The 20,437-nt window shown below is 40.9% G+C and overlaps 1 long non-coding RNA gene across 1 annotated transcript in view; it reads left to right on the top strand.

Moving 5' to 3' along the window:
• LOC113944458 overlaps positions 1–20,437 on the top strand; it is a 165,799-nt gene that overhangs the window by 15,908 nt on the left and 129,454 nt on the right. Inside the window, exon 2 of the long non-coding RNA XR_003526696.1 lies at positions 8,557–8,645. This is a non-coding gene — a long non-coding RNA (uncharacterized LOC113944458). The remainder of the gene's footprint in view (positions 1–8,556; positions 8,646–20,437) is intronic.

The raw sequence follows: 20,437 nt of genomic DNA, 5'->3' as shown, positions 1-20,437 counted from the left end.
TCTTCAGGTCTCCCTGGAGCCTTCACTCCTTCAGGCTGAACAGCCCCAACTCTCTCAGCCGGTCTGCACAGGAGAGGTGCACCAGCCCTCTGATCAACTTAGTGGCTCTCCTCTGGACTAGCTTCAAAAGGCTGATGATGTCTTTCTTGTGTTGGGGGCCCACACCTGGCTGCAGCACTCCAGGTGGGGTCACACAAGAGCAGAGTAGAGGGGTGGAATCAACCCCTTCAATCTATTGGCCATGCTTTTCATGCAGCCCAGGACATGGTTGGCCCTCTAGGCTGCATTTAAAGGCAACATACAACTGCTTTTTGTTTGTTTATGGTTGTGGTTTTTTGTTTGGTTTTGTTTGTTTGTTTGTTTGTTTTGGGGTTTGGTTTTTAGATTTTTTTTTTTTTTAAGATGCTTAATTCACTTACTTAATGCATTGGTCAAAAGGAGAAACTTTTGGCCCCTGAGAGGCATAAGCCTTTCCTCCCTAACAAGCAGAGTCGGCCTGGCTCTCTGTGAGCTGGGTGTGGTCCTCTGACTTTTACAGTGAGAGGCTTCACGTCTGGGATATCAGCTCAGGGCCTGATCCAGGGGGCAAGATGCTATTTTGGCAGCGTGGAGGTGAGGCAGAGCAGCAGGGGTGTGGTGAGGCAGCTGCCAGAGTAATCTGGGAAAGCAGCTCGGGGTACCCCTGCCCCCCCGAGTGGCTTGGGTATGGGACAGTGGTTGTTGCAGGCAGAAAATAGTTGATATCTACCTGGAATGGGAAATGGGGAAAGGGTGCCCAGGTCAAGGGATCTCACGTAGGAGATGTGATTTCTGTCAACAGCACTCTGTAACACCACCCTCAATCGTACTGCCCTTTTCCTTGACTGCATGGAACAGGCCCCTTTTCATGGGCAGAGAAGGCATATCGTGTGTACCCTGCCCTCTGAGTACTGGGTGTATCTGAGCCATGAGAGGTTAAACTGTTTTGGGCTCCCACGGTTGCTCAGAAAACTCCACTGCCTTGGGCTTCATAGATGAAATATAAACACCATTTAAATCTACTTAAAATCTGAATTGAACTTGAAATTTCTGTTCAGTCCAGTGGTGAATGTAGCTACTGCTAAATTGCTCCATTAACTATAAAGCAAAGTTAAATCTGCTGTGTTTTACTTTCATGAAATGCTTCTAAGCACTGGTAATATTCCTTTTTATTGTGTTTCTTTGACTTTACAGGAAACTGAAAGCTTTATCCTAAAAAAAAAAAAAAAAATTAAAAAAATTCAGGACTAAAATACCCATGAAAGCAATGCAAAGATTCAAAAAAGAGAGAAGAAGGGAGCAGCATTACCAGGAAAAATTAAGAGGAACAACAGTGGAGCAACTTGCTGCTTTGCCTTTTCCTTTCCAAATGAAAAAGGTGGCGAAAGAGCATAGTCAAAGAGCCCCACTGAGCAGATTACCTCAAGTACTTGTGGAAAAGACTACAAATGCAATCTAGAAAGTCAATTACTTCTTTTCATTCAGATAGAATTTTTCAGCTTCTAACATGGAGTTAATTGCCTCTTTTTTTTTTTCCCTCCTTTTTTCTTGTAATGGTCCTTTGCATAGGTTTAGTCATCCTTGAGGGCAGCTGCTCCATCTATACAGCAATTGCCAGATGATTACCTCTTTAATGCTTTCACTGAGTACTTTGCTGGTTAACCTCCTTAACTGGAGAGCTGTTTATTGTTATTTATGTCTTGTCAGCATAGAGGTTCATTAAGCATTGGTAAATGACATGTTTTCATATCTGCTGACACTAGAAATGCAATATGATCAATTGCAAATTGATTTCAGTGCAGCAATAGAGTGCATTTAACACACATCAGAGGATCATTTGTACAAGCAGAGCTCGAATTGTTATGGCTTTTTATGTCTCTCTAATATCAAAGTATAAATTCTCCTAAGTCAAGCAATTCTTAGTAAAACAAAATGCAGAACTCAGTCCAATAAGTGATTGCATATCCCAGGCCAGGTCTCTGCAAGAGAAGTTTTTGGATGGCAGGATGCTGGAAGTGCTGAAACAGCCCCGATTGCCTCAGCTCTTCCAGGAGGCAGAGAAGGGCTGGGGCATCTCTTGCAAGCATTCTCTCCCATGCCTCAGGCTATACCAGGGGTAGCTCTCCAGCGCTTTCCCTCGCTTGCTGGCTTGCCATCACCTCCCTTTCTCTGCCTGTTCCTTCTCCATCAGGAGGGTAACACTGAGTCTTGCCCACAGCCCAGGCAGGTCTGGAGATGGCTTTATGTATGTGCGATTCCCACAAACTAAACTGACAGACACATCTGTGGCCAGGTCCTGTGAGGGGATCAATGATGGGGAGTTAAGAGCTTCCAGTCTCTCAGATGTAATCATCTTTTACTGCTCTGCTGTTTGCTCTCCTGGCAAGGAAACTGGGTCCAAAGTGCTGCTTTCTGGTATTACTGCAGGAGCAGTTCCTGAGGAAGCTGCAGTTGCTTTTAGTGGCTCAAGACCATTGTTAAACTGAAAGTCAGCCTTGGGGATCGGGATGCTGAGGTTGGATGGCAGGGCTCTGAAATCTGTCCTGCTGCACATGGTGATAGAGCATTCACTGCAATAGCACTGTCAGGCACTGGGGATCTCCTGTGCTGTGGAGGCTTGAGGTGGTGATATTCTTTATCAGGGCTCTAATCTCCTCTCTGGTATGACCTTCGGCCCAATGCCAAGGGCAGAGAAACAGTGACCATATCCTCTCAGGGTGCCTCCTGCCCAAAATTGTACTCCCTGTCCTGTTTCTTTCTGAAAATTTCCAGGAACTATTGATATTTCTGTAGTTCTGAGACTGCTCTCTCCTGTAGCAGTGTACTTGGACTGGAGTTGGTCACCTTCCAGACACTGAATTTATAGACCCCTTTCTTCAGAAATTTGTCTCAGCAGCAGGGGTAAGATTTTCAACTCTGCACATTATATGACCCTAACCCTAAACCTAACCCTAAACCTTTAGGGTTAGGCACATTATATGACACAGATTTGCCATCAGAGCTAGGAAAAGCATATAATTATCTTAAAAAAAATAAAAAAACATAAGAAAAAGAAAACAGTAGAAAAAAAATCTTTCTGAGCGAAGGTTTTCATTAAAAAGCATTATCATGTTTCAATTTAACAAAACACTGTAAAATAAAAGAAAACCATGAATGCAGGCAGTAGCCCTGAGAGGATCCAGTGCTCATTTACTATGTCAGGACATATCTTCTGTAGAGTTAGACTATTATTTTTCTCTAGTGTTCTGTCACACATTGTTGTATGTCTGAGATTCCTCACTAGTAACTGAGAAAAAGTGGAGAGGATTTACTTGAATTAAGTCCATTATTTTATGTGCTGGAGGAAAAGAATGGCTTGTTTTGAAATTGCTTTGGGAAGAAAGTAAGATCTTACATTGTTTTAATAGGGGTAGCTTTGGTAATTTACAATCTATACGTAAGTCAAAATATTTTGACATTCATTTGAAGAATCCTGACTCTTAACTTATGCTTTTCTTTTGTTAGAATATTTGTAATATGCTCTTGGCTTTATATGTTGCAATAACTTTCTTGGTTTGTCTTATGAAAATGAAATTAAACTTCAGATTATCTTTTCTGTATAGAAAAAACCATGAGTTTCCAATTTAATCTGTTTGGTTAGTGACATTCCTGAAGAAAACTATAATATTCCTACTTATTCTTATTCTCACCAAATATCCAGAACCATATTTGCTCATGGGCAGTTGCATTACCGGTTGTGTCTGTTTGCTCTCTGTGGATTGGACCCTGGGAAATAGCCTTGTTTCAGAGCCATGAGTAACAGAATGCTAAATTAATATTATGGCTCTCTAACAAAATGTCTTTGATGTAAGATTTCAATATCCTTATTTTGTTAGAGAGCCACAATACTAGTTTAGTATACTGTTATTCATGGTGCTGAGATGATATTGATGGCTTTCACAGAGGCACTGCAGACTCCAGTTCTGCCATATCTGGCTGTCCAAATAGCAGTGCCACTACCAGGCTGTAAGACAGAGAAGTGCTTCTCCTCCAGGCTGCCTCGAGAGCCCAAGCAGAGCTGGGGTGCTCTCCAGAAGGAGGAAACTGCCACTGACAGACTCTGCAGAAACTGTCCTGGTCCAGTGAAGGGGTGGGGACAGAGACTTACCACTCCCTGTCCAGAGGCTGCTGCTCATGTTAGAGCTGTAGCCAGGCTGGGGACAGAGCCACTGGTCCAGCCAGCGGTGCAGGAGGACATAGAGCAGGAGCCATGTGGGAGGCTGTGGTCCTGCTCCACATGGCTCCTCTGGTTTTGACAGACAGGAATCTGAGTATCAATATTACACGTAGTCACAAGGATGAGGATGAAGATTGACCGGAAATACCAAAAGGACCAGTATTTCATTAAAGAGAATAGATTTATTGACTGTCTGACTGAAGTTAGTTTTGTATTTACACTTTAAAAGTTTTAATTAAAGTTTACACTCATACCAGCTAACCATTCCCAGGTTAGTTTTATGCAAACATTAACCTTGACATTTTGACAACTTTTTTCTTTTCATTTAGTCTCTCACTTAAAGTTGTTTTCATTGTCTGTAGTTTAGCGATTCCCTTGGTTCACTTACACAACCAAGCCTTCTGAAGAGTGACAGCTCAGTGTGCCCTGTGCCAGCTCCCAGCACAGCATTTAATTCTTGGCTCAAGCCGAGCAGCGGAGCTCTACCTCTGTGGTACTGCACCAGCATGGCACCAGGTTTTGTGAGCAGTGATGTGAAATTTGCCTCCACACGTGCACAATGCACTTGTGAGAACAACACGCTGGTGCCTTCACAACTGGCAGAGCCCAGGGGCCAGCAGAGGGTGTGGGGCCCTCCCTCACCTCTTTGCCTCAGCAAGATTCTTCTCCTGTCCCTCCTGCCATCACATAGACATACGAGTCCTGTACCTCCCAGTGCAGTCTGTTTCTCTAGAAGATGCTCCAGCTCCTGCATGGGGGGGCCCTAAGAAATTCCCAGTAGCTTCTGCCGTGTACTGGGACCAAGCTGTGCAGTATGGAAAGATCCTTTGACAGCGCCACATGTTGATTTTGAAAGTCCAAGTTCAGCATTATTGTATCAGAGAAGTGCCCCAAATCACCTAAGAACTTAGAGCAAGACATACTTAAGTATTTCTGCTCCAGCTTTCTGAAGATATTTAGGCAGAAATGTATGCAAACTATGTAGGTTTACAGTGATGCAGGGGGGTGCTGTGAAATCATGCTGGAATATTTCCATGACTCATGCCAATTAAATACCTCTTAAAGGTCTGAGCCTTTAAGTTCCAGTGATGTACTTCTTCTCAAGTGTTTTTTCTCTGCTAAGCTGCTGCGGTTATTAACTCATTGGAGCTCACGAGCTTCTGAGACAGGGCATTTGGGTGTTAATGGCAGCACTTTGATAGACAGGTAGAGAGGCAGAGAAGTTTTAACCTGTGTCTCCCCAGGGAGACAGAAGAACTCATCAACTATGAAGAAAGGAATAACCCTCAGCTCTGCATCCTTGTACATCTTGCCTTAAGACTGCATTATGTTGGGGAATTTCTGTTCCAGTCTCACTGACGGAATATGAGAAACTGGTCTTTTTCAATTTTGCTGGAAAAGGGGAAAATGAAGGATTTTGTTGTTTGGAACAAAAGAGCAAAAGTGGTAAGATGGTGTAATTCAGAACAAGTCCCATGGAAGGCAGGAAATGTCAGTGACAGAAATTGCTATAGAACAGTAATGGCTGCAGAGAAGCCAGGAATGTAAATAGTGTAGTTGTGGCCATTGAGGACCAGCCTTTCCTGTAAAAGCCGCCTGCGTGTCCTCCTGCTTCTCTTTCAAATATAGTCCAGCACATTGTTGACTGGATTAATTGAATGCACTCTCTGGTTCCAGTTTTAGGAGTTCAAGATGAGAGCACAGACTCTGTCACTCTTACTAGAGGTAACTTTCTAACTCGAGTGTGACTCAGAAGATAAGAAGAATGGTGACATTTTACAAAGTAGGGCTGCTGAAAAATGTGAGAGATTCTGCCTCATGTAAGGCCGAGGGGAAAAGAAGGTTGGGACTGCATTTTTAATATTGTTTGGGAATCCAGGTTCCCAAGACAGGCAATGCACATCCTTGTGAGCACAAGGGAACACTGAGGAGAGTGCATGACCCTGTATCACCATGTCCCTCCTGGAGACAGTGGCAACATGTTTATAGCAGGAACACAGTCTCTGTTCCCAGAGCGGGGAAGGGCAATGGGGACCTGAGGAACCAAACAAACACCATTTTTGAAAACCTTTGCTCCTGAATAGCAAATAAATCTCTCTGCATAAAGGGAACATCTGAAGATTAACTGAGAAGTAACAAATGTGGGATTTTGGTACTGGAATAAGGATTTAGAGAAATCTGAAGCAAGTAGTGTGTAGGGCTTGAGGTAAAATAGGCATGGCAATGAAACTGAGAAGGGAAACACCCTTGGGAATCCTGGAATAGAAACCCTCATTGATCTCTTCTGGAACTGAGAAAGAAAAATCCAGGTCTGCAGATTGACGAGCACTGTGTGAGGGGAAAAAAGTAGATTACATTCAAGTGATAGTCCCAGATCAAAAGGAGTTCAGTTGTAAGAGACGTGTCAAAGCTTTTTTTGCTTATAACTGAACTTTATGGTCATGGATGTTGTTCCCTAAGGATGTGACTGTATCGATTCCAACAATAAAACTTAAAAGAAAAAAAACCAACAACCCAGAAAACCATATTACATTGAGTTATCCATAAATTATTTTCTCTGTCATGCAAAAGAAGAAAAAGACTGACTATAAACATCTTGATTAATTCTGCAGCATCCTGAGGTAATGCTCTGTGTCAGAAATGTAAATATTTTCTTTAAAGGAAAGTATTTTTTTAATCATTCCAAAGATTAGTGGTACTGATTTACCACTGACAATTTACTTGTTATTTATTATCAGTTTATTAATATTATAAAAATCTAATTCATTTTCTCACATTGGTTTTCTTTTCTCACTTCACCTATATTTAAGTCTATAGTATCTGATTCCCCTCTCTGACACAAAGTTTATGTATGAACTTGAGTAGAGGGATTAATTTTTTATGCCTCATTTTCCTCCTTGTAAAATATGACTTTTGGGAAGAGAGTTCTCCAACTTTATTCTCCTAACACCTGGAATCTTTCTTCTAGTTTACAGGATGGATGGGATTGTGGTAAGTTTTCACACAGTATCTTTATCTAAATATCTCTATTAAATTAAATGGCTCTTTTCCTCTCCTGGTGGTTAGTTCCTGGATACCTTACAGACTGCAATTCTCTTCTCTTTCAGTCTGTGTTTTACTGTGCAAAACAAGTTTCTCCCCTTCTGTCATGAGAAAATGCTACTCCGATGACCTCCATAGGCCCCTCCATGCCTCTGTTTTGATGTGAGCTCTGGCGTGCAGTATCCTGATGGGATTTGTGTATAAGATGTTCCAGCAAAAAATTTTGCAGAAATGCTTGTCCCCTCAAAAATAGAAGAATCTTTCTGAGCCTGTTCATTTATAAAAATACATCACTTACATGTGCTTGTGATATCCAAAGATCATTCTGTCCTCCACTCACCAACACACAAGGAAGATCCAGCTGAAAAGTCAGTGTTTCTTGGGGCACAGCCTGTCTAAGTAAAATACAAAATCAAACAATAAGGCAATGCAAAAAAAAAAAAAAAAAAAAGGTGTGTGAGTTGCTGTACAGCTGTGATTTAATAAGAGTGTTAAGCAAGAAAATGCTTGAAACCACTTTGAGGGTTGAGCATGGGGCACCCTGTTTGTGTTGCTGTCCTCTCTGCCCCTCTGCCTTTGTCCACCTGTCCATGTTCTGCTCTCTCACAGCTGCTGGCTACAAGAACAGCACTCAGTAGAGGCAAAGTAGCCCAACCCGAGGTACTAGGGCCCAAAGAAGTGCCCTTTCATGGCATCCTGGCAGTCACAAGGGTCAGCACATGAAAGGAGGTTGCTGCTGCCAAAGAGGAGACAGGATGAAGGTTCAGCTGGTGTGAAGCGCTGCCCTTCTGTAGGCTCAAGGCAGCTGTACTGGGCTGCTTTGGCTATGTGACTGTGTTCTCTGTGAGGGGAGACCAGAGGTGCATTTAAATGCAATTCATAGGGCAGCATATGATAGTTCTGGTCGGGAGCAAACTCTAGTCTCTAAGAGACAGGTGTGACCACCTTGCTGCTGATGTGATGTGGGGCTGGGATAAAAGGGAAAGGTTAGGGACAGAAGTACTCAGATGGGTAGTTTAGATAGGGCTGATAACTCCTTGCATTTAACTAGTGATGGCCTCCATTTACAAAATGTAACAGCTGTGAGTAGCTGCACTTAGTCTTCCTTTGTGCAAAATTGTTTCATTAGAAGGTACTGTCTAGTGATTGCTGCTTTTGTTTACTTTTTTCTAAAGTTTGTTTTACACTTACAGTTCTTGAATTGATCTGTTTTAGACTTTAAATCTCTAGTATTATGCCTCCCGATTGAAGCATTTTGTTGTGTCACTCCTTGTTTCTAGTGCCAAGATCACAGTCAAAAGGGTCACCAATGAAGATTTGTTCATGCAGCTAAGCAAACTGTTCATGGAGAAAGCTCTAAACGAAACAGGTCAGTTATATATATTTAGTTTTGGATATATGTAGTTTTCTGACTTAGGAGGAAGATTCTTTATTTGTGCTTTTTTTTTTTAAAGAGTTATTTGTGGAAAATACTGTATGGAAATAAGGTTTTTCCTAAAGTTGCCTAGAAACAAGCTGGATCAAAACCCTGTTAAAATTGATAAAAATATAAGATGAATGAGGTGAGACCCTGGGATATCTTGTCTTTGGCTTCCGCCCAGCTTTAGATGTACGCAAAGCTTCCTTTTTTGGGGAAGATTTAAAGTGTAGTTCCAAACTAGCTGCTAAAAGTTACCAGTCTTTTAATATGCCTCTAGGCATCTCATTTCTGTTAGAGCAATCCTCTTTTTGACTATGTGTTCATATTTAAGCAGTGGGTCTCTCTGGGTGGCTTTAGTATTTTGCAGGATCTTGTGCTTATAGTTTGCAAATGCCTGTGAATATCTCAATTTTTCAGAGAAGCTTGTTGGGTTGGAATTTTGCTACCTGAAAAGGAAGGCTCAGGTGCATGCCAAGAGGTTTCTGCCTTGTGATTGTTGTTTCAGACTCACTGGTGCCTTTCCTTGATCTGTATAACTATCTGACAAAAGTAATATTGAGTGGCTCAAATTCCTGCATTTTCTTAACATAAAGAATGAATGTATTTTTTCTGTCATCTATGTTCCTTATTAGGGTCTCATCCAAAAGGTTCTCATGGGTTTTGGATCAGGCCTACTGATGTGTTAGGACAAACCATGTTCTGACCCATAGAGTTAATGGAATTAACCTGGGAAAGGTTTTACCCTGTTTTAAAGTCTCTGATTTAAAAATACTTGCTTCTAGCAGGGAGGATAGTGGATTTGCCCATTTTTTTAGGACTGCCTTATTAGCGTTAGCCTCAATCCTAATCATATTGCTCTTCAGTACTTAGATGCATCTTTGGGCTAACATTAAATAAACAAAAAAACCCCACTTGGAAGCACAGAATAGTATTTTGCTTTCTGGACCCTACTCTAGATGAAGTTCCTGGGTATCTTGCACTCCCAACTACCTAATACCAGCATACTGTATCACAAGAGGAATGTCTCTGACCACAGCTAGAACAAAACCATACTTTGTCCTTGAATATGAAAATTACTCTCCTGTGGCAGTAACTTATATAAGTTGTGTTTCTGGGTTCTCTTTTCATGCCATCAGCTCTTTCTTCTTTCACTAACAGAATAAAGGTCAGAAAATACAGATACTAAACTGCAGTTGTGAATACAAACACTTCAAATTTATTTTGTGACCTCTTTTGCAGAAAACTCTCCCCACAATGTCAAAATTGAGGCCAAAATCTCTCAGAAAAGAGCAACTATCTAAAGTCTTGGCCCATTGTTCATCTCTTTTCCAGGCCAAGCTATTCTTTGCTACTGAATTATTTACTGAGGAGGAGAATCAGTTTTATTCATCAGAGGAGCATTAGAATCCAACAGGACTGTGAATACATATTTAAAATGTTTACTAGTGCGTTTGAGCATATTCATTTAAAGCCTTTAGAGACTAAGTTGCTCATTACAACTTCAAATGAGGTTTGCCCTCATTGTTTTTAACTTTCCAGACTGTAAGATGCTTGCCTTGGCTTTTTTTTCAGCCCTGAGCGTGACTTTTTGTTTTGTGCTGAAGGTAACAGTAGTGAGATGTTTTCTGTGACATGAGATTCCCTTGTGTGGACATGGTGTGTAACATTTTAGGTTTGAATTCACCCGTGTTGGATGTGGGGGGGAATTTCCACTGAGGCAGTGCTCTTTCTGCTGAAGACTACAGTGTCATGGTTGCATTGGTTCTGGAATATTACCCTATTATGCTTGAGAAGCATTTAATAGCACTACACTGGATGTCTTGCTTATTAAATCACTCTCATAGACCTTCCACTGCCGATGCAATCAGAGCTAAACAGCACTAATGCTTCTTCATAGCTATTAGCATTTCAAAACCTTACACTTCAAACAGTTCCTTCACACATCCTCAGGATTTTCAGAGTCTTCTTTTGGATTACTTCTCAGAATGAAAAACAATGAAATATTTATTAAGTTTTCTGGAAAAGCTCTGGAGGCAGGATTTATTAATAGTGAAACTTCATTTCTGATGCTATTGTTCTCAACTGATAAACTGTTTTATGCCTCTTTATGTTTTATTTTTACTCTTTAAAAGGTGGCATAGATTGTAACTGCTCATCATGAAAAATCTTTCTTTGGCTCTTGATCCAGCAGGAGACTGAATTCTCTGTGTTTAGGGTTAAAAACTGAATCTCCTGGCCTCTGCCTATAAACTCAGCACTGCTTGTATCAACTAAGGCAAAACAATTTCTGTTGTCTACTGTTCACATATTTCTCCCAAGGTTGCTTCTGATTGTCCAAAACTGACTTTTGGTGTTTAGCATTTTAGTACCAATGCTTCACAAAAGTATTTCCATCCCCTCTGCCCTGACATTTACTTCTCTATGTCCCAGTACAGCAGTCCATCATCCATCACTTCCAGGAGTGCGTGATATGACTGAGATTGGGGGTATTATGATTTTGCTGGGGTGGATATAGATGGGTTTTGTTATTGCTGGGATGGTGGACAGAGCTGCACTTACTGGGAAACTTCTAGATCTCTTTCAGAGCTTTTCTGAACTGCTGACATTAATTTTACATTCTTAACATAGACTTGAAGCACCTGTGGCTAAAGAGATGCTTTTAGAGATGAAGTGATGCAAACCTAACTTTTGCTGATGATCAGAAACTTTAAGTGGCATCTTAAAGACTGTGGACTGTGGGGCTCAGGGCTTACTGTGATGTGGTAGGGATTAAAGCATTTGCGTGCAACATTCTCTGTGTAAAAGGCTAACACAGTCATCAAACGTATGGATGTTAAATCTTTTGTTATACATTGGCAATCCTAGGTATATAATAGTATTTCAGTACGAATTGCTTGTTGTATTTAAATACAGTAAGTAAATCCCACCTGAAACTCAATGTTCTGAATACACTGAGTATTTTAAATCAGTGTTTCTAAAACACCGACTCCCAGTGCTCCATCAACAGTGTGATCTGAGCAGGCTTCCCTTTCCCGAAACCTCCAAAGAGTGAGGGAGTGAACTGAGACCTTATCCTTCACAAATCCACCTGTATCATCTAGAAGAGAAAAAAGTATCATAATGTGTAATAATATCACAGGGGCATAAGCCAAAGCCTGGTCTTCCCTTCCAATTTTTTTCCCCCAAAAAACAATAGGTGTGTTATTGTTCTTAAATTACCTCCAAAAAAAATACTCTTCCCTCTAATGAGTGGCACAGAACCCCTTTAGAAAGTAATGCCTGCAAACCATGCGCTGTCTGGTTTTCATTAAAGATATACTTTAATGAACTCCCCCCATCTTAAACCAAATCCTTTCTGTTCAGGGTGGGTTGGAAGTATGTACTTGATGACTGAAGTCACTGAGCCCTGATCAGAGTTCTAGCGTAATCACCCCACCTCACTAGCTTTTGATAGGAAATTACTTGTTGAACTGAAACATTCTCTTGCCTCCCAAAATGGATAATGGGTTATAGGCAAAACAACAGTTAATGTCTTTGAGGAAATTGCTCATTAGAGTAGCTGGACTTTCATTAAGGAGAGCTACCTGTATTCCAGATCATTGTTCTGTCTTGATGTTTGCTAGTTTGCTATCTGTCTAACATCAAATTATTGTGTCTGAGAGCCTTAGGGCTAGTTGGAATTCAGAGGTCTCTCTGCACCTCCTCTGCTTTGGTGAGGGGATAAGACGTCCCTAAGTAATTAACTCTGAAATTGAAAAAGACCAAAGCCTTTATCCCTCACTAATGTCCAGACCTGTTTTGGCTTATTTTTCACGCTTTATTTATATTTAATTAGAATTTTAGAGAAAATGCAGCTTTGCAGCTGTAGTAATCATCCTGAAATAATTTCTGAACCTTGCCATGAAATTTTGCTGCTCCTTATTGAGGAACAGCTCTCTCCGAACTGCTGCAGTAAAGTCTCCTCTTCCCTGGGCAAATAATTATCTCTCAAAATGTTTTCTGCCGAGTGTGCGCAACAGTAAAGAGAGTTACGTTAAATGCATAGCGACAAGAAATTCCCTGCCTTTGTATGCTCCTCACAGCTCTGGAAACCTGGCTCATTGGCAATTCTAATGGACGCTGTGAGCCCAGCGGGGTCCGTCCGCCCACGCCAGGAGGCTTCAGCCGGGGAGAGAGTTCCAGGAGCTGGCGCTGCGTGGCTGCTATCTCTGCTTGTTGAGTTGACATGAGACAAGTTATTACCATATAAATGAGATAAGGTCTTAGATAATTGCAGGCTGAAAGTAAAACTGAAGTTGACTGCTTGTGGCTGGAAATTTTAAGTGCACCTCTCTCCAATTTTTAATTTTTTTTTTTTTTTTTTAAAGTCTGTTACTTTTTTCCTTCCACCCCTTAGCAGAATCTACAAGTGATAGAAAGAGCCCTTTTGTTATCCAGTTGTGACTATTTTAGACCTGGAACTTTATGGTAGCTTTCCTTTCTCCTCTGCTGGTTATTGTGAAACCTGTACGCACAGGTAATAAAATTGCTTTGAGGAGAATGTGAATGCCAATCCCTTTGACCAAAATAATCCAGTGCAATCATTCTATTATTTTTTCTCTTAAGAGAAAGTAAAGAAAATATCTTTTACTTTCTTCTCTGATTTCTTGTCTGTTCCTGCTTGTCTAGCCAGGTGGTTCAGTTTAGGAGATACTTTTCCTCTGGATTGGTATCTTTGTTTTCTGTTCCCAGGCTTTTGACTGCAGTGTGGAGTCGTTGAGTAAAAAGTGATATTCTGCTACATCAATCTCTGTGTTAATCTTCTCACTACTGTGTAGGACATAAAACCTTAAGGAAAGAAAGAAATATTTCATGTGTCTCACCAAGGCATGGTGTAATATTAAGGATCCCTTTTAGTAGCTAAAAGTAGTATTTTTTTTAATTGGCAATCATCAAACAGCCTTGCAAGGGAGAAACACCTGGTGAAACAGCCAAGCAGGAATCACCAAATGTCTTCTTTACCATGGGGATAAAATTCACAAGTCAAGGTCAAGTTTGAACCCTGAATTTGGACAAAATTCAGTCTTTCAAAAAAATCTAGGATGACCTGTGTGTGCTTACACCCCAGAAATAATACCTGGAGCAGGGCATAGGGCCTGTGCGGGAATAACGGAGGGGAGGCTCAACTGGAGCCAAAGGACATTTGCCAACAGTACTCAGGAGTTCAGTCTTAATCTTTGTTACTAACAATGTGAAGCCTAAAACTTGCCCAGACCTACAAGCTGCTTTCTCCAAAGCACAGTTAGGTTGTTTGTCACTGGAATTTTTTTGTTGCTGTGTGATTTTGTTTGTTCATTTGGTTTGGTTTGGTTTTTGTGTTTGTTGGTTGGTTTGGTTTGGGTTTTTTGGAAGTGTGTGTGGTCTAGTTGAAGAATTGAAAAGCAAAGATGAGTGTCCTGAATGTTTGACTAAGCTGGATATTGGAAAATCTTTAAGTTTGAAATAGGCACTTAGAATGATAGGTACATACTGCATCCAAAGGGACACAGTCTTGCGTCTTCTGGCTCTATTTGATGAAGTATATTCTGGCCAAAATCAGGAGTAGGGTTGGTTTTCCACTTACCAAACCTGTAGACCTGCAAGCTGAGGCAACTTACATTGCTCTTGCAGAAGTGTCTTTGCCTGGAAGTTAGCAACCGGAAATTTTCCTCCCATTTCCCCAGTTGTGACTGTTCCAGAACTTGTCTCCTCGGTGATTCGAAGGCTTTCCATTTCTAACCCTTATGACAATCGTGGGCAGTTTATAACCCTTTGACTAAATCAGATAGATGACACACAACTGTAGTTACAAAAATGTTTTTATGCTATTAACATAACAAAATTCTATATAATTAATAATTGCATATAAAAAATAAATAACCAATTTAGGCTCCGTCTGAATGCCAGTCCATCTCGGGATATAATGCAAAACTTCTACAGAAGATTGCATGAACATAGTCTTTCCTTTAATAGTATCTTTCTCAATTTCTAATACCACTGGTTCAATGATTCAATATTACTGCTTATGCTTGCTATCCCATTTCACAATCTCCTTCTCTTCAGTTTGATGTCTTCCCTGCACCAAGGGAATTGCTAGAGAGCTGATTTACTTTTTTTGTGACTTGGCAGAGCAACTAGAGGAATAACAAGCCCAAAGAAAAAAGATAATGCTACAGTTTGGTCACCTAAGGTACCTACAGTATTACAAAGTTTAATATAAATATCTTTAAACTCAAAGAAGTGATTTTTGAAAGATGGGCAAGATGTTTCAAAGGAAACTGGCTCCATGTGAAGAATAAGGAATGTGTGTTCCTTTGGAACACAGAGTGGTTTGAAACGCACAGCTCTCCCAACATGTGAGTCATCCTCTGGATGTGATGATGTCCAGAGGATATTGAAACATAGACAGAAAAAAGAAAAGTCAAACAATAGAGGCAGAGTGAAAGAATAATGAGTTCTAAGATTAATATTTCAGCAGTCTATTTAAAACCATGTTATTACAGTGCTTGAGGCATTAAATTTTCTGGTCTGACTAGTGTGGGAAATCAGTTTATTTTAAACATTGTGCAGTCTTGGAGAACTTGCAGAAGTTTTCAACTCAAGTAATGCATTATGCATCTGCATTGGACAGAAAAGAAGTGTAAATCCTACATATAATAAAAATCAATGGAAGGGTAAAAACGCTTGGAATTTAAAGATAAATTATGAAGAGCATCCAAGGAGATTAAATCATGTAAAGAAAAAACAGTGAACACAAAGGAAAGTTTACAAAAAAAAGAACAACTGGGAATTTCATCACATGATTGCTCAAAGATATTTTGGATGCATTTTTTCTCCCTGGTTAAAGTTAATTCACAGGGTAAAAGCTAAATCATCAACTTGCAGGAGGACAGAAAAAGGGTCAGTGACTTGGTAATTCCAGTCCTCATTGTTATCCATAAACAGGTAGGTCTGGATTGTGGCTCTGAAGTGGGCCGTGAATGCAAAAGCTAATCACCTTTCACCAAATTGCCCGCTGTGGAAGAGAACAGGGGGCTCCGAGGGGTGACCTACAGTCTGTCCCACATCCCAGCAGAAACACATTTCCCGCCTTTCTCATTCCCGGTGTGAGAGAACACAGGAGTGGCAGTTATTAAAATGTATGCTGACCCACCTTGTTAAAAAACTTATTTATACAACAGTGAGGTCAAGGCAGAGATCTGTTGTATTCTTTAAACATGGGAAACAAGCAGTGTTACAAACAACCTCTTGTAGATATGACAAACTGGTTCTTAGTGCTGAACAAAAATGAGTTTATCCCCATATTCTTTAAAATTTGGTGTTTGAGAGCAGTATGATTTCACTTCTCTAGGCTCTTTTAAATTTGTGTGATTGTGTGTAGTGCTTTATTGTTTGACTCCATGACAGAAAAGACAGAAAACCGTCATTCCTTCCCTTTTCCCTCCCTCCTTCTCATTCCCACACTGCCAAGAAAATGAACAAAGCAACTTCTCTTCCAGTTAAACAAAATAGCATGTCCAAAGGCACAGACAAAAACTTGATGAACAGATAAAATCTAAGTAGATGCTAGTGATTCATAGGTTTTAGAGAAAGTTTACCTTGCAAAAGTGTGTTACCTTTATATGTGGTGGTTACAAAAAGTTTCATTGACAGTCATCACAGCTGGGAAGAAATGAAAAAAAAAATAAAGAAATAGATATTATACTATTGAAGACCATGAATTCATCTGATGTTAAGGAATGTTTCAGTGTAGCAGCATATGTGTGCTGTAAGACTTCAGTTAACTATGTGTTAATGCCTTCACTGTGTAAATAATAGAGTAAATTCTATATGAGTCGCAGCTTTGAGGTCATTGAATGTTTCCCTTCCAACCTCCTTTTTAGTCTCTCTGTGGCATGAAATGTGATGTGGAGGGGAAAGAAGTGAGAGAATAAAAATGTCAGCTGTGAACAAAACCATTGGTGGCTACCTGTAAGCACGAGTTCATCTAGAAAGGATTAAACAGCCTCTGCCTATAGAAATGTCTATCACACTCCTGGCACCTGTGGCTGGTGCTTTCTCCAGTAGTGTAGTGCGAGTGCCTGGCACTCTGCTTCAGCTCACGTTGCATGGAAGCACTGTGGTGACAGAAAGTGCAGCCCCCAATGGATCACCCACACAAAGACAGCCACTGCCTTTATTTTCCAAGTCCCCACATTGCTGAGGGAGAGTGCAGGCAGCCAAAACTTCTTAGGTGGAAATGGAATCATAGTAGCTGTTGCCTGGGCTCTGTGTGTCTGGGCAAGCTTTCTCAAGGAGAGCTGGAAACAGAGTCGTAGTCTCAGCTGTGATGTGCTATAATCAAGTGGCCAATTGCCATGTCTGTTCCTCTGTTGGCGAGATGGCCCATCTGAAACCATCTCATCCGAGTTGTAGTTCCTTGCTGTCAGCACTTGCTTTCTGCCTGAGCTTCCTAAATACAGCCCTAGAGTGATATCCAACCTTTAATTTCTGAACACAGTATAGTTATTTTTCACCTTGCAGTTTATTCTCTGATGCAGGGGTTTTTTTTCAGGGTGTGAATCTTTTTTGAACCTTCCTTAAGGAATTCTTCAAAGCTTTTTTCTATTTTTTTTTTTCTTTTTTTTTCTTTATATATCAGGGAACTTTGTTTCACAAATTTGTTAAGATCTGATTGTGGAAAACAACATTAGCAGTCATAACCACTGTGCAACTAAAGTCTTTGTAGTGTAATTAAAAGCAAGCTGCAATTGGAGACTATTTGAGTTGAACACCTCTGTGTAACCTGCTTTATTAATGAGTGCCCCAAGCGCCACTGAACAGGACTGCTTTCAGTGCCACAGTGGATCAGGTTGTCCTCTGTTTGATCAGCCCACATAAAGCCAACAGGGGTTTGCAATCGTGACGGGTTGGTTTATGGGTGAGACAGCTCTCCTCCCTGATCCCCCTGATCCCTCTCCCCTGGACCACAGGGGAGGTCCTTTCCTCCCCATGTTGCTGAGTCTCCTCATGTGAGGGATGGCAGTGATCACAAGGAGAGGTGCCCATCTCTCCTCCTGACCTGAGGATAGGACATGGGGAAGGTGTGCACCTGGAGACCAGGCCAGCAGGATAAACCTATCTCATGCTGAAGCTAGGGCTTAAGTTGGATCATCCATTTTCTCTGTGTGCTTAATGTCTTTTGCTGGAATAAAACATGCAGATGCATCAGTACTTGGATTACACCAGTGCCTAATTCTGGAAGTTACAAACTTAAAAGGTATTTAAGAAGGTTGCAATATTCATAGATCTCACTTTCATACCTTTAGCCATCTTTTTGTCTAACTTGTGTGAGCGACAAGGAATCAGAATGGGGAAAATCTCACAAGTGGAAAAGGATGTACAGTGACTGAACGGACTTTATGATGCAGACTTTATAGTTATTATGTACACACATATTGTATGTTCCCCCATTCACCCTTTCCTCCCCTAGTTCCTCCTGCGCTCCTCCCCCTTTTGCCCATGTCCCTACCTTGGTTTGTCCCCCCGCTTGTCTGTCTCATGCTCCGCCCTGTGTTCTGGCCCTTTCCCCTCCCGAGCTGATAAAAGACCGGGTGCACACATGAAAAAAAAAGATTCTACCTGCATCCCACTCTCGTGTCCTGGACTCGTGTGATGCCACAGTCCTCCCACCGTCTCAGACCGTGGCAAACTTGTGCTCTTTGGTTTAATGATCCAAAGAATTGGGACAATGTGTATGTCTGGAACAGAGCAGCATGTGGCTTTTGACTGTTCCTCTTATGTTTTGTCACCTGCAGAAATTGCAGCCTGGATTATGACAGTAGAGAACTGAAGAATGTGACAGGTCAGATGTAATCTTGGCTCTTGCAAAGAAATCCACACTGCATTTTAAATTGAGCCAGGAATCCCCTTTTGCCAGCCCTTATGCAACTTCTGTTCCCACCTGAAAAGCTCCAGATCTAAAAATAACAGAGAAGAGAATGTCAGTGTGGGATTACATAGTGACTTTAATAATAAAAATATATCCAGGGTGGTTTTGAGCATTTCTGAAAATGCCAGACAGATACTACCTTAAATGCCTGTTTGCCCTCATGCAAGTTAGGATTTCTCCTGTGATAGATCATTGGGCTGAATACCAGGGGCCTGGGATTAAGCTTGAAGGGGAAAGAGGTGAACCAACAAAAATGCTAAAGCAGATTTTCTGAGTGGAAAGTTGTTACTTATATATACATGGGTTGTTAGGTTTCATATAGCCAGTAAAAATGGTCCATCTCAAGTTGTTTATCAGTATGTGCTTTTGGTCCATGTACATAAATGCCCGTGGGTTTGGTATGTGGGATCTGGGTTTCTGACCCTACTGTTTATGGTGTATTTTGCAACATTGAATATTTTCTGTGTTATCTACATTCACTTCAATGTTTCAGAGTAGAGAATAATCCAGGATTTTTTTTCCCTCAAAGTGTTGATAATTTATAAAAGGAGGTTTGAGTGTAACTTGTGATAAAGTGGCAAATGTTTTGCCAGAGGTTGCAGGGCTAGACTATTCCAAGTCCCAAATATAATCTATAGCAAAGAACAAACACATACCATGTATGCTTTTGGTAGGATTAAATCTAAAACAAATGCACTGAAATGAAATAACATAAAAGTAACGAAAGGTCTTAATTCTCAAAATTCTACAAATATATCCAATGTTTACATTATGGTTCTGTACTTCAACAAATAAGAAAAAGCTTATAGAATATTTGGATCATGAAAGACCACTTAAAAAGTACTAGGCAACTATAAGTTTATGTATCAATATATACTTATGCTTTTAAAAGACCTTCATAGCTTGTTGGCTATAAAAACATCAGTTGCTGTCCAGAAGAACAATATTGGAAGCACTGATTCAGTAAAATGTGCAGCATAAAGCCCTCAGAGAAATAAACAACGTAATAAAAACTGCCTCTGTCGTAATTGTTTAAAAGGTGCCTTCAGACCTGAAGCTGAGACCACATAGTTAGAATAATGACTGAAGACGTGAGAAATTTATGCTGGGTCCTCCCCTTCTCTGTGGATTTTCTGTGTGACCTGTAGTCTGTCTCTGTGTAGCTTGATTCCCTGAATGCTGGCTCACAGGTCCAGCTGAACTGCTGCTTCCTGAGGTTACTATCTGTCAATTAAGTGTGTGCATGTTTTTTACCTCACACTTGCAAGAGGTTAAAAGTATCAGCTTCAATTAAAAATATCAGATTTTAGGTATTTTTTATTTGCATGTGTGACAAGTGATGACAGTACCTGCAGCTTCATTGGCAGATGGGGCCTTGTCAAATACTGGTAACTTGACTGGTTCCCAAAATGGGGATAATATTCCTTTCCCACTTTGTACTGAAGATAGGAGCCACGTGATACCAGAGACAAGTGGTTTTGGGTGGTTCTGAATAAAGGTTTATTTTCCTATTGAAGTAGTACTTAGTCATGCGAAATATTTTCTGGCTTGAGTTCAGCTCACTATTAGTCACTGCTCTGTGCAGTTCACTGGCTTTATGCCTGTGGCCACATCTCCCTGACCAGAGGCAAAACACGCCGCAGAGGCGGCGGGCGAAGCTCTCCATGAACTTGTATCTTTGCAGGGGTGGTGTTCCCACTGAATGTCCAGGGCTTGCTCTCTGCTGGTTGTACCACACAGGAGATGGAGGCAAAGTTGCTAGGAAGTTTATTGAAGAGGAATTGCTGTGAAG

This window comes from Corapipo altera, unplaced genomic scaffold (genome assembly GCF_003945725.1).
Source record: "Corapipo altera isolate COAL_440 unplaced genomic scaffold, ASM394572v1 23, whole genome shotgun sequence".
In the NCBI taxonomy this organism is placed as follows: Eukaryota; Metazoa; Chordata; class Aves; order Passeriformes; family Pipridae; genus Corapipo; species Corapipo altera.
The sequence above is the reverse complement of the archived record's forward strand: the minus strand, read 5'-3'. Positions and strand labels throughout refer to the sequence as shown.